Source organism: Sciurus vulgaris (genome assembly GCF_902686455.1).
Source record: "Sciurus vulgaris genome assembly, chromosome: 9".
Taxonomy (NCBI): domain Eukaryota; kingdom Metazoa; phylum Chordata; class Mammalia; order Rodentia; family Sciuridae; genus Sciurus; species Sciurus vulgaris.
In genome coordinates, this window is record NC_136469.1 from 54,983,294 (window position 1) to 54,998,259 (window position 14,966).

The 14,966-nt window shown below is 35.9% G+C and overlaps 2 long non-coding RNA genes across 3 annotated transcripts in view; one reads left to right on the forward strand and one right to left on the reverse strand.

Annotated features, from left to right (window-relative positions):
* LOC306670162 overlaps window positions 1-12,598 on the forward strand; it is a 60,229-nt gene extending 47,631 nt beyond the window's left edge. The window contains exon 3 of the long non-coding RNA XR_013766336.1: window positions 12,027-12,598. This is a non-coding gene — a long non-coding RNA (uncharacterized lncRNA). The remainder of the gene's footprint in view (window positions 1-12,026) is intronic.
* LOC306670166 overlaps window positions 1-14,966 on the reverse strand; it is a 111,848-nt gene that overhangs the window by 28,726 nt on the left and 68,156 nt on the right. The gene's annotated exons all lie outside the window — the stretch shown is intronic.

Sequence of the window (14,966 nt, forward strand, 5' to 3'; positions counted from 1 at the left end):
ACTGAGCTGCCAGTTGGAGTATCCTAAGACTGAAGCTGATTAAAATAGCTCTCAGTTTACCTTCTCACTAGTATAAGGCAGGATGGAATGGGCAGTACTGTCAATTGGAGTTTTGTCTGCACAGACCAAATTAATGTATGCCCCAGGTGGAACTGTTGCAGAGTTCTGTGAAGGGAGTTCTGGTGCCTAAGGCTTAGGGTTTAGGTCTAATCAGGCCTGAGGAACTTTGTTGTGGGGTATCTAATCTGGAAAGATGAGATCAACAAACCCCTAGTCAGGCAGATTCTGATCTCTGCTGGGAGTCTACTGGGTCTCAGGAGATTCTCAGGAATTCTACTTATGGACCAGGGGAGTCGATCCTCCACACTCTAAGGCTGCTGATTTTTATATGCTGGTTTTGTATACTACAATCTTACTGCATTTATCAGTCCTAAGTTGTCAGGTGAGGAATTTAGGTTTTTCTATGTATAAAATCATGTCATTTGCAAAGAAATAACTTGACTTCCTGCTTTCGTGTTTGAATTTTTACTTCTTTGTCTTTGCCTAAAACTTCCAATACTATATTGAATAAGAGTGGTGAGAATGGATAGCCTTATCTTATTCCTGATCTTAGAGAAATAGTTTTAGTTTTAACCATTTAGTATGATGTAGGACATGAGTTTGTCATTTGTAACCCTTATTCTGTACAGGTATATTTTTTTCATACCTTAGTTCTTGAAAGTTATTATCATGAAGCGATGTTGAATATTATCAAATTCTTTTTCTGCATCTATTGAGATGATAATATGGTTTTAATTTGGCTTTGATCTTTGTTATTTCTTTTTCTATTAATTCTGAGTTTTGTTCAATTTTAGTTTTCTAATTCTTTGAGTTACATCATTAGTTTTTTATTTGAGACACTTTAAAAAAAATCTACACATTTGTACAATTTCTCAAGTTTTCTTTTGTGGGCCCTATCTCCTGGAAGGAGGCCTACATGGCATTCTGTTGAAAGATGGAGATGCCAAACAGGATCCTGGGGGACTAAGACTCTGCCCGGTCTCCTGGAAGAAGGCCTACATGGTGTGAACCACACAGGATCACTCAGGAACTAGGGCCCCAACCTCCTTTCCTGTGTTCTGTGAACAGGATGTTCTTCTGTGATCTGTAAGACATTTCTTCAGTGTTTGTGAAACTGTCACGGTCTGTGTTCACATGGTTATTTTTTACTTTCTGTTACCAACCTATAATCTGTCAAATAGGCTAATAACTGCTTACACAAGGCTTGACATTTAAGATGTATGGCTACCTTAACTACAATCATATAAAAGACAGTGTTATATGCAGTAAAGACATAAGCAGCTTCCTATGTGACAAGTGCTTTGTCTCTCTAGGATAAAGTTCTTCTCCAATCTCTCAGTATGCGGTCTGAGTCCTTTCCCAAAAAGGTTGCAGCAGGTCAGCCTCCGTCGTTGCAGCCCTGTGCAACATTCTTTGTTGATTTCAGGTTTTATTCCATTGTAGTCAGAAGATACGTGCTTAATTCCCATTTCTTGAATTTGTTGATACTTGTTTTGTGGTATGACATGTCTATCCTACAGAACAAGAATGTGTATTCTGTAGTTGTTGGATAAAGTGTACCTTAAATGTATGCTTAATTTATTTGTCTATAGTGTAGTTTGACTCTGATGTTACTCAGAGTAGCTACTCATCAGTAGTTAACTCTGATATACTTAGCCAGTTTATACCTTTTAATTGGGGAATCTAGTCCATTTATATTTAAGGTTATTGTTGATAAATAGACATAGTCCTATCATTCCACTAATTTTTTTTTTTTTGGGTACTTTATGTATCCTTAGTTTCATTCTTCTGCTTTTGTTGTTCATCTTTGTAGTTTGGTGGTTTTCTGTATCAATAGGATTCTCTTATGTTTCTTTTTTGCTCTACAATTGAGTTGTATATTGTTGTGTGTTTTCATGATGGTACTTATCATCGTTTTGCTTCTAGTGTAGGAATCCCTTATGTACATCCTAAAGGGCCAGTCTTTTGGTGATAAATTTACTTGATTTTTGTTTTTGTCTTAGAAAATCCTTATTTCTTACTCACTTCTAAAAGATAACTTCACTGGCTATAGTATTCTCTGTTGGCGTTTTTTTCCCCCATTTGGGACTTCAAATAAATCTTCCCATGATCTATGGCATGTAAGATTTCTCCTGAGAAGTTTGCTATTAGTCTAATGAGGATCACTTTATACCTTACTTAATACTTTTCTCTCTTTATCTTGTACTTTTAACAGTTTGACTACAAAATTCAGAGAAAATAGATTTTGGTCACATTTATTAAGGTCATTTGAGCTTCATGGACCTTAATGTCCAAATCTTCCCCCAAGATTTGGAAAGTGAACAGCAGTTATGTTGCTGAACAGGTTTTCTAGGCCTTTTACTTTTGCATTTTCTTTTATATATTTCTAAGAGCTTTTGCTTACTTAATGGTTTCCCATAAATCTTATTGTCTTTCTTCAGTTTTAAAATTTTTTCTTTTTTTTTAATCTTAAAGAATTATTTAAAGTTCAGAAATTCTTTTGTCTAATCATTTCTGTTATTGAGGCTCTCAACTGTACTCTTTATTTTATTTATTGAGCTCTTCCATTCTCAGATTTCTAGTTTGCTCCTTTTTATTATTTCTCTCTCCTTGCTTAATTTCTCATCACCTTATGAATTTTCTTTTTTTGATTTCACTGAATTGTCTTGTGTCCTTAAAATCAATATTTAATTTTTTAGACAATTCATCAGCTTCTTTTTCTTTGGGTGTTTATTGCTATAAAATTATTGTTTTCCTTTAGTATTTTTTTTGTTTTTGTGCTTCTTGTTTTCTTGTGTTAGTATTTGTGTATGTGGTACAAATCAATTTTATAGGTTATTTTTATAGTAAAACCAGCAAAAATAAAACCAAATAAAACAAAACAAAACATTTTTTCCTGGTGTGTTCTAGCATGGTGGTTGAGTAGGATGCACTGAATTTGTTCTACATGGGCACGTCAGCATAGTGTCTGTGTAGTCTCTTCATTAGTAACCAATACTGGTGATGTCTGCAGGTGTCTCAGTGACAGCGGCTGTAGAGGTTGTGTGCATCACTACATGGGATGCAATTCCCCTAGATGGGGCAAATTATTAGAAGCTTGGAGTATCGTACATGCAACTATGGGGAAGGGGTACCTGTCAGTTTCCATTGGCTGTGTGAGGGCAGGGCCATCCATGAGCTTAGGTGGGTGTGGTACAATATGCTTGGTAGGATACTTGTCAATACCTGGGTATCACACAGGAGCTAGAGTACATCAGTGGGCCCAAACATGGCATCTGTCATTGTCTGAGGGCTGAATAGATAATGTTTTGGGTTCTCTGGGAACTAACCTACTCAAAGAGGTCTGCCCAGCTACTTTTGGGGATCTAATAGTGAACTGAGCTTTCATTTCTCAGAACGTCAGTGGGGTGACCTTTGAAAATGGACTGCTTAACTGCTTCTTAGGACCACAGGAGAATGGGCAGGGCTGCCTGGTTGTTTCCTGCCTAGGTTTGCTGATCCATTCAGGAAAGGCTGCTTGGCAACTTCCTGAAGTCATAATGGGTACGCAGGCCCCTCATCTGCTTCAGTGGGTCCCAAGGTGGTTCATGGTGGGCTACCCATTTATATTCTTCAGTGGGAGGAGTGGACTGTAAATAGCTGCCAGTATACTTGCTAGTGCAGTGTAAGCGTGGGTTCTTTGCTAGTTCATAGGGCTTGGTCCATGGAGATGCTGGAGGCAGCTCTTTGTCTGATTCATAGGAACTCAAGTGGATGAAGTCCCATGTTGACTCTATGCAACAAGACTCTATGATGGAGAAGGCATAATGTGGTACAAGATCTTTCTCCAAGGAAATGCATCAGTGTAGTAAACTGGGTTCAAGACTGTGAGTACCACCGGAGTCTCCAGTTAGTTAATACCTCAGATGTCTGCTGTATGACTGGGACTACCAAATGCTTCCTGCTTTATCTTTCCCCACTGAGAAAAGTCCTATTGGTTCAGGATTGATCTTCATCTATTCTAATTTTTCACATCTGATATTAGTGGGTATTCAGTAAATATCTGAATAATTAAATATGAAAATAAAATAAAATTTGGAAGGCAATTTGAGAAATTCAGAATTATGATTAAAGCAAACAAGAAAGGAAATGGAACTGATTTATACTAAAAAGATTTAATCACATAGATTCTCTGACCTTTGTTCTGATCTTTTAAAAATCTATCAGAAAATGTCTTTTTACATTTAAGTGTTTGATTTCATAGTTTAAAAGCATTTTCTCTTTTCTACCCACTCAGTTTTGGATATGGATACTTCTAGCATAATGGGTCATGGTTGGATCAAGCCTGAGGTTGGCCAGGTTAGGAGTTGTGATGTGTGTGTGTCAGTATTTCATTGTTGTGATCATAATACCTGAAAGGAACAACTTAGAGGAGGAAAAGTTTATTTTTGGCTCATGGTTTCAAAGTTCAGTCCATGGTTAGTTAACTCCACTGCCAGGGATAAGGTGTAGTTCCCAAGTTCATGTCCCCAGTGACTTTATTCCTTCAAATGAGTCCCACCTACCAGTGGACCATTCCAATTATGAATCCATTAAATGGTTTAATCCACTAATGAGTTCAGAACCCATATAAACCAATCATTCCCCAAGAGTCTCACCTCTAGATCTTACTATGTTGGGGACCCAACCTTTATATGCATGACCCTTTTTGGAGCATTCCAGATCCAAACCATAACAATGTCTGGAAAAATTCAATTCAGTCATGTGCTGAAGTTTTCAAAAACTTCTTGAACCTAATGATAAGTCAAGCAGATAACTGGAATTTCAAGAAGAACTAGAAATAACCAGAGGTTACAAAACTTTTGAGAATGACACATTGAAGTTGTTTGAAGAATGTGATAGAATCCTAACTCAGATTAGGAAGTATAATCAGTAGCAAATGGGCACCATCAGGACTTTAAGGCACGTGGGGGCTTATCTGGCCTTTCTGACTGGGCATGTAAGGTGCTACCTGACTTGCATATTTGTATGGTAAATTATGCATCTCTTACCTGCTGAAGGAAACTTATGTCCTTTGCCTGTATGTGCTGGTTCCTGTCAATCACATAATCATCACCTTTTTGACAATCATGCATTCCTACAAGTAAGAACCTCTCAGATATTTGAAGATCATTCTACTTTTCAACTTTCTTTTCTCTGGATAGATGTCTTTTCTTAAGGAGTTATTTTTAAGTCATCTAATCATTATTGATTCTACATTTCTGCCACTAACATGTTTAAACTCGTAGAAAATTCTTGATACTTTTTTCTTAACATTTTAAACATTGATGTTTTCTTGTTTCACACTGTAATACAATAGAAAATGCATAATTTTTTAACATCAGAAAGACCCATGTCCAGATCTAAGTTTCGCCATCTACTCTGGGTTCTTTGGGAATTATTTAATGACTGAGCCTAACTCTTGAATTAAAATCATGGTTAATCACAAACACAGAAAAATCTTCTGTGCAATTATGAGGATTATTATGATAATGTGAAATATATTGAGAAACAGACCTGGTACCTAATAAGCATTAGATGAAAGTAAATTAATTTGCCTTTTATATATTTATTCATCAATACATGACTTTTTTTTTTTTTTCTTGTACTAGAGATTGAACCCAGAGGTACTTAACCACTGACCCATATCCCCAGCCCTATTTTTAAATCTTTATTTTGAGACAGGGCCTCATTAAATTGCTAAGGGCCTCACTAAGTTTCTGAGTATGGCTTTGAATTTGTGATTCTCCTACTTCAACCCTGTAAGTCACTGGGATTATATGTGTGTGCCACCATGCCTGGCAATACATGATAATTCTTTTTTTATTTTTTTTTTATTTTTACAGACTGCATTTTGATTCATTGTACATAAAGGAATAGGGTATATCTTTTCTATGTAGATTCATACCATTCGTGTAATCATACATGTACATAGGGTAATGATGTCTGTCTCATTCCACCATTTTTCATACCCTGCTTCCTCCCTCTCATTTCCCTCTATGTAATCTGAAGTTCCTACATTCTTCTCACTCCCCAAGGCACCCCCTTTTAATTCTTAATGTCTCAAATTCATGCAAAGAATTTATTTTTATTTATTTACCACAGGATTTATTAATTAATGATAAAAGTCAGACATGATAATTTACTATAGGAAAAAGGCCGTATTGAAAAATAAAAACCCTATCACTCTTTCCATTTGTGACAATTTAGTTAAACTGAAATATATTTCCCAGTATTCTCTTCCCTGTCAAGTTCCAGTTTAACGTTCCAGAACATTTTTCTAAAGATGTGAAAGACAGAAGTGAAACAGTAGGCAGGCTTAGAAGGCCTGGGCAAGACCTCAAACATGGCTGCAGCTTGCACATGTTGTCCTTCATCTACTGACTCACTTTGTTGTTGGCAGGCAGTAGCAGTGTCTGTAGCTCCTTTGGCTCTCACTGAATGACTTTCTTCCACCCTGGGTCAGACATATATACAACTCTGAGGGCAAGATTGCCAGCTTTCCCTACAGGCCACCCACACTGTCAGGGAAAGAGACAAAGAGAAGTTAACTGCGGGTGTCTTGTGGTTCCTGTTTATCCTTGCTGATTCCAATTTGCCTTTACTCTCACCCATTTCATGCCCAGCATTTTATCTCAAATGCTTATCCTGTTTACATTCCATGAATTTAGGCCCACCACAGAGACAACAGCTTTAGCTAGATGTCATTACCAGCTTCCCTTGATTAACTAAGTTCTAAATTGAATCTCTAATTCTTTATCGATTATGAGGGTTATTTTTGCCTGAATGAATCTTAACTGATATAGGTTAAATGGCATACTTTCTCCAAACTAATGATTGTTTGGCATTTGCATAGTTAATCTGTTCCACATTCAAAGCCCAGTAACTGATCATTTCACAGTTGATATTGTATGAGCTACAAAAACATCATTTGTGTCCCATTCACATCTATTATTCTTTCTTTGTCCTTTAGAGAGTTCACATTTTTAGATGCTTAGTATCTCCCAGGGACTATGCTAAATAGCTTGTATTATCTCATTTAATTGTGACAGAAACTTCATGAAATAAGTTACTTTCATTATTCTCTTTAGAAATAAGGAAAGGAAGTTTCAGAGATGACCAATATTTATAATTGTTTCTGTGTTACAGGACCAGGCTTTGTGACCCATTTTAAAAAATACCAACACATCAGTTGACAAAAAACTAGAAGTGTTATTTATAAGGTAATAGGACATATAGACAAGCAAAAGGAGCAAATTTCAGTAGGTAAGAAGATCAGTGACTGGTAGAATTTTATTTGGTCAAAGATAAAGAATTAGAAAAGGTTAGAATCAAAGATCTACATCTAGAATCTGAGAGGTTAAGCAATATTGTACCATGTCACATTTCAGAATCATGTTATTTGGATCCGTTTGTCATTCCCTGTAAGTCTTCTAGAATTTTTATTGGGATAGTATATCGAATATATTGGTCCATTTGGGGAGAGTTGACAATTTATCAGTCTATAAACCTCCATTTATTTAAGCTGTCATTACTTTCTCTTCAAGAATTTTTGTAGTTTTAAGTATAGAGGTTTTGAACAACTTGGTAACACATAATTTATTCTTGTCATTTGAATTACCTTTCCCAATCTTGAAGAGTTAGGTAACTTGGATAAGGTAGCAAAACAAAAATGGTAGCAGAAAAACGTTCAAGTTCAGTCATCCCTTGACAAAACCCATTTTGGTAATTGAATCATATTGGCTAAAATATAGAACAGTCTAGATTATTTTATCCTGAATAGGCACATAAAAGTGTATTAGATTGTATTCCAAATTTAGACTGCTTTTAACTATTTCTTAGGAAGTCACTGGATTTTGGTGCTAGATTGATAAGTAAAAATCAGGAAATTCTAATTGGGAACAATAAGAAAATTGGTTCCCAAGCCATTCAATTAAGAACACCAAGATTGCCAACCTCTTCAATGTCCTAAATAGGATCCATAGATCAAGGCTGGAGAAAGTTCCAGGAATAATAGGAATATGCAGTGCTTTGTCCTCTCACAATCTGGGGGGACTTACATGGTATAACCAGGGACTTAATACAACCTTCCCTTTAGGCATTTGTATATAAGACAAGGTTTTGAGAATCCTGGCAGTTCCTCTATTATGGCAATGAGAAGAAAGTATGTAGTAACTTTCTGAACCTTAATATTCTGTTCATTCAAATTAGAGTTTTTGGTATGAAAATGGGTAGCTAATTGAAGGCATTTTTAAAAGTACACTAATCATCAGGGAAATGTAGATTAAAACTACACTGAGATATCATCTCACCCCAGTCTGAATGGCTATTATTAAAAGAGCAAAAAATAACATAGACTGGAAAAGATACAGAAAAATTCATACACACAGTTGGTGGGAATGTAAATTAGTACAACCATTAGGGAAAACAGTATAGAGTTTCTTTTAAAAACTAAAAATAGAACTCCCAAATAATCCAGCTATTGCATTTTGAGGTATATAACCAACGGAAAGGAAATTAGCATCAAAGAGATATTTGCATTCCCATGCTTATTGCTGCATTACCCACAACAGACAAAATATGATATTACAGTATCCATCAACAGGTAATGGATAAGGAAAATAAATGCACACAATGGAAAATTATTTAGTCATAAAAAAAGAAAAAAATCCTGGCATTTGTGGCAACATGGATAGAACTGGAGGACATTATGTTAAGTGAAATGAATCAGGCACAGAAGACAAATACCACATGTTCTCACTTATATGTGGATGTCGTAGAATTAGAATGTAAAATAATGATTAGTAGAGGCTAAACGGTAAGGGAAAAGAAGGATAGAGTAAGGATGGATAATGAGTACAAAAATATAGTTAGGTAGGAAAAATATGCTGTCCTTTGTTTCAGCATGGTAGTGTGACTGATTTGCAATTTATTCTATAATTTTAAGGGAATAGAGGAAGGGAATTTGTAACCTGCAAACACCAAGAAATAATAAATATTTAAGGAGATGGGAATGCTAATTAACTAATACAACTACTGTACATTATATATACATATCAAATCATCACACTGTGCCCTAAAAATATGCACAATTATTATGTGTCTATTAAAAATACATTTTTAATTTTTTTAAAAAGTGAATTGACAACATATACTTGTTTATTAGTGTTAAAAAGAAACTATAGAACAGTAATGAGTGAATGCACTAGCTGATTAAGTCTAGTACTAAGGATTTAGAAATAACAAAGCAGATGCTGTTTTTGTGGCTCTGCGTATAAATTCTTAAAACTATCTGCATTGTGGCAGTCAGGGCTGTTTTGAATTCTCAAAGAGTAGTAGATTAAATTGTTGCCCCTTATTGTATTCTGCATAGATATATTGCCATGACTTCATCAAGGGTGGTATGTATATCTCCACAATTGTAATTTGGGACTTACTGGTCAATGGCATGTGGGGGGAAAATTACAAAGTGCTAGCTCCAGGCTTAGGTCTTAAGACCCCAAGTATTTTCCCTTATTCTCTGTGTACTCTGCCATCATCATAAGAAAAATTACCCTGGATGACTAGCAGTCCTTCAGCCATTCAGGCCCTGGAATGGAATGATCACATATGAAGCAGACCTAAGTGACAGGCTAGGCCCAGCTAGATCTGCCACTTAATGCAAAGCCACAAAGCTAGAAAGTCAAGCCCAGCCTAGATCATCAACCTCAGATGTCTGAGAATAATTGATTATTTTACTTACAATTTCGAGTTATTTGGTCATCTCACTATGATAGTAATTAGCTGATACAGAAATTTGTACTGAAAGTGGGGTGCAGCTATAAATAAAACAAAATACTGTTGTGAAGTGAAAATACTGTTGTGAAGTGTTGTGTGTGAGTGAAGGTTGGAAACTACTAAGAATATATATATACATTCTATATTATTTATACTAAGAAAATACTATATTATTTATACTAAGAAAATACTATGATATATTTATGGAAGATATGGTGTAGAAGGAAAACATTTTGTTAAACTTTCACCTTCTCTAACTTAGAAGATAAAAATTTGTTATCTTACAAGCTCGTAGACTTGGGTAAGATGGTGTTTAAGCAAACTATGAAAAGTATGAGCTATTCCCTCTTAGGTATATATTATGCATTTCTATAGGAAGAAGATGGGATCAGAAAAGAATTTACAACTTTGTAAGCAGAATGCTATGAATCTAGAAGTGGCTGGCTTTAAAAATTAAACTATTCCTCATCTTCAACTTTCCCAACCAGATTCTCAGATTATGATGAGAGCAAAGATTAAATCAATATTACTATATAGCCTTGGGGCACAGAACAAATCAGGATTCAGCCCTTATAATCATTTGTTAAGAATTAAAATGATACCTAGAAGATCCCTTCATACCCTAAAAGGGGCTCTATAGAAGGACTTTTCAGATAACTTTTAAATTTTTTATTTACCATATAAAACTCTAACATTAATAATTTTTTTAAAAAATCAGACAAGTTTAATGTTTAAGATTCATTTTGAATTATATAAAAGAAACAGATTCTGTATTTTAGAAAATTGTGTTTTATTTTTGGTAGAATATTTTGATTTATAAATCTCAGGAAAAATTTTTATCCCCCAAATGAAGTATTTCTTATATAAGGAAATGGTATAGTAAAAGTTTTTTGGCATAACCCCATAGAAATCTAATGTGTCCAAGATTAAGTATAGAAAGATGAGCAAACAACAGAGAAAATTTTGGATATGGTATTTGGCCAATGTAGTGCACTGTAAAAAAAATAGAGAGAAGACCTACAGTATTTTTGAGAGATCTGAGGGGCAACAGTACTGGAAACCAGGATTAAGAGGGACTGGTTTGCTGGAAATGTAAGGTTTCCCAACTTCCTACAAACAGAAGCTAGCCCAAGGATGTTGCTCAGCTTTAGAAAGGGCATTTTAAACACAGCCCTTTTCAGAAAGGGCCAAGAAGAATGATCACGAATAAAGAAGATTCAAAAGGATGGAACAGTGAGCCCTGAAGATAATGGACTGGGGAACCACTCCCAGGAAACAGAATTAAGATCCAGTGCAGTGGTGCAGGCCAGTAATCCCAACAGTTTGGGAGACTGAGGAAGGAGAATTGCAAGTTTGAGGCCAGCCTCAGAGAGACCCTAAGCAATTTAGTGTGACTCTGTCTTAAAAATAAAAAATATAAAGGGTTGGGGATGTGGCTCAGTGGTTAAATGCCCCTAGGTTCAATCCCTAGTACCAGCACTACACCCCCAACCCTCACACACACACACACACACATACACACACACGCACACACACACATGCACACACACACACATGCACACACACGCACGCACACACACACACACGTGTACACACTTACGACAGTCCCATCAGGGACTATCCCTTAGTCCTAGAGGAAGGGAATCTGGAAATATTTTCAATTGAGATTTTAAAATTACTATAGAACAATGGCTATTATATGCCCAAATCCCATTCTTCTTTCTTCAATTTTTCAAATAAGGGTGTTTATTGCTTTTATTCTTGCTTTGTTTTAACAATGTATGTTGTGTTTGGGTAAAAAACTTGCCATTTTAAGGTATAGGTTTCCAGTTCAAAAATAATCTCATCTGGACTGGACTGGTCTTGATTACAAGATCCTGGACTTTGAGTCCAATGTCATGTGGCATGAGACTTTTAAAGGTTTTGAGATCAGCATGAACAGTTTGTTTTGTTTTGCTTTGGTTTTGCATGGAAGAGGGCTTGTAATTGATTAATTTTGGCCAAGACTGTACATTGTAGTAGACTGAAATTTTGTCCCTAATTTCTCATTCCCTTTCACATCCACATCCTTGTCATATCTTCATCAGAAGAATAATGGTAGAATATTTTGGTTTATAGATCTTTCAAATGCCTTGACTTTGAATTTTGTCATGTGCTTTATCTGATTTCAGGTAGACAGAAGTAACTGTCCTGAATCAAAACTGTCCCGAGTCAAAACCTTTAGTGGCATCATTATTTTTCTATTTCTTCTCTCTGTATCTCTGCCACCTGCATGAGGAAATCTTCCAGAAAGTCCAGAAGAGATTGACAGAGTCAAGCGCTATCAGATCCACAACTTGAAGCAGAGACATCTATCAGCATCCAGTGTAGGTCAGTTGACCCCTGGTCCCTGTCCAGTTCATCCTAACCCTGTGATTCAAAGACTGCAGGTAATAGTGTCATGTGCTACAGAGGTCCAGGATGAAGTAGACCAACAAAGTCCCCTGGGTAAGAAGACACTACTTATCTTCTAGAAAGCATTCTAAATAAAGGGCAGATGGTCATTTTGTTGTTATTGCTTCAAGTATTAGTTATTTTAAAATGAGGCATTAAATAGAATTCACTTTTGAGGGCCACACTGCAATCTCTCTCATGTTTGGCATCCAGCTCTGCTCTCTACCCTTCTCCACCTCTTTTTCTACCTCAGGGAGGCTGCCCATGGTGTGCTAGTCAGTGGAACCCTACCTCTCTGGTTTCTGTACTGTTCCACCACAGGGGAGCCCTAGCAGGAGATCAGAGCTAGGTATGTGACTAAGACAAGGGTGTGTATTCTTCTGTGTCTCCTACATTCTTCCCACCTAGGTCAAGATGGGCTAGCTATTTCCCTAGGTCAATCACTGTTCCTCTCTGTTCCCTACAGGACCCTTTCTTGCTAGGTTAGGGTAAAGGACCCCTCTTCTTATGTTCCTAGGGTAGTAATATCTCCACTCCCTATCTCAGGGATAGTCCTTTCACTTGTGATTTTCCTACACCCTACCTTTTATAGATAGCTCAATGTGGTGTGCTGGGATTTTGATGAAGACACAAATAATATGATCCATAGTATACGAATCAGATTCATATTCATATTTCAGATTCAGTTTCATCTGAAATAATAAGAAAGCAGTAGTGTATAAAGGCAGCACTCTTTTAAAAAAATGATGACTACTGAACATTTACACACATATTCTCATGATATAATCATTAATTAAATATACTTACTGTCTCAACTTTTAATTTATGACATATAAAACTCTAGTATTGATAATAGTTTTATAAATCAATCATGTTTAATTTTCAACACAGATTTTCAATTACACAAAAGAAATCAAGTTACAAAACTATTAATTAGATTCACTTGCTATCTCAGATTTTCATTTATGATATATAAAACCCTAATATTGATTTTTTTAAAGATCTGGCACATTAAATTTTCAATGCACATTTTAAATTATTCAAAATAAATAGTTGCATATTTTAGAGAATTAATATTTTTATTTGTGAAAGCATGCTTTGATTTTTGACCTTCATGGACAGCTTTTCATGTATCATAGAAAAAAAGGATTTCTTTTGTAAAAAGTTAGTCGTGTTATCTTGGAAAATGTGTAAGTTTAGAAAACACTGTGTGTATTCAAATGTTAGTAGAATTTATCTGTTTGGAGGCTGGGCATCTAAGTTATTCATTATTAATAATTCAAGTAAGATTGCTTATTGAGTCTGATTCTCAGCCAGTATTGGAAAAATATAGATGTATATGATCACCAGAAACCATGGCTTATGTGGGAGCCATGGCAATCTGTTCATGTCTGAACATGAGCTGGGTGTGCATAACTGAAATGGTTCTACCTAGCTTTTCAAGGGAAGAACTGGAAATCCCCTTATGGTATTTTACAAAACCTAAATTTACTGACATGGAGGCCTCAGCATAAAATCCACATTATACTTGATAAAGCATTAACACTTTCCTTTCCTAAGGAAAAGATTAAACAGTGTAAAACCAAATTGACAGCTTAGAAAAGTGGAAATGTTTGTTCAGAATTCACTGTTATTTTAAGATGAAATGATGATGGCTGCCCTCCAGAATTAGAGAAATTCCTTGTGTTTCCTTTTGAGATAAAAGGAGCTAAAAAGTTTATGGATACACACACACACACACACACACACACACACACACACACACACACATGCAGGCACGTACATGTGCAAGTGTGGTGGTTATTTTTTCCCCAAGACATAAATCATTCTGTTCTTTCCATTGAAATCTTTGGTTAAATTTATTTCAGAGGCCTGGGCTATAGTCGCTGTGCATGGTATGCTCCAGGGCAAATAAAACATGAATTCCAACAAGCTAAGACATAGGAGAATAATCGAAGTGCAAGACTGAAAAGCTGAGGATGGGAGGTGAGCTAGTGTTACTCCCTTCCCCCAGTCCTACACAGAGACTGACTTAGGGAGGTCACTACTTCAACCAGACTTCAAGGACACAAGAAGACATCTAGCTCGTAGGACCATATTATGACTTCACCCTGGAGAAGAGATCTGGATGCAGATTTTGAAAGCAAGGCCCATTCTCTAATAAACATACCTCAAGATCTTCATTAAAAATGACATGTGAATGTTTAAAATTTCATATTGCTCATTCTTGAAGAAAATTACGAGTTTTGCTTAGACATGAGGGTAAAATTCAGAATAATTCAGCTTTCCCAAGGACACAAGGCTCCAAAGTATAATCACCTCTGATTCTTTTTCTTCATTTCCATTTACTTTCAATAAGTTGTCAAGAACTACCAGTTTTAGTAAACTAAACACCTCATTGAACTGCCCCTTCTTTTCCATTTTCAAGCCCACTTCTTGGTCTTTCAGCTAGATACTTGGGTATTGGGTAATAAGCTCCTAAATTAATCCTCTAATCCTAATATTTCCTCTTTCCACTTCCTACATCATAGTTAGATTAATTACTAGAAAAACCCAGTTTTCAACCTGTTATGACCCTTCCTCTAAATCTTTAAGGATGCTAGATAGTAAAAGCCAAGTCTTTTATTCAGCATGCGAATCTAGCACAACTTAAACTTTAAAACCTTACGGAGTAATGA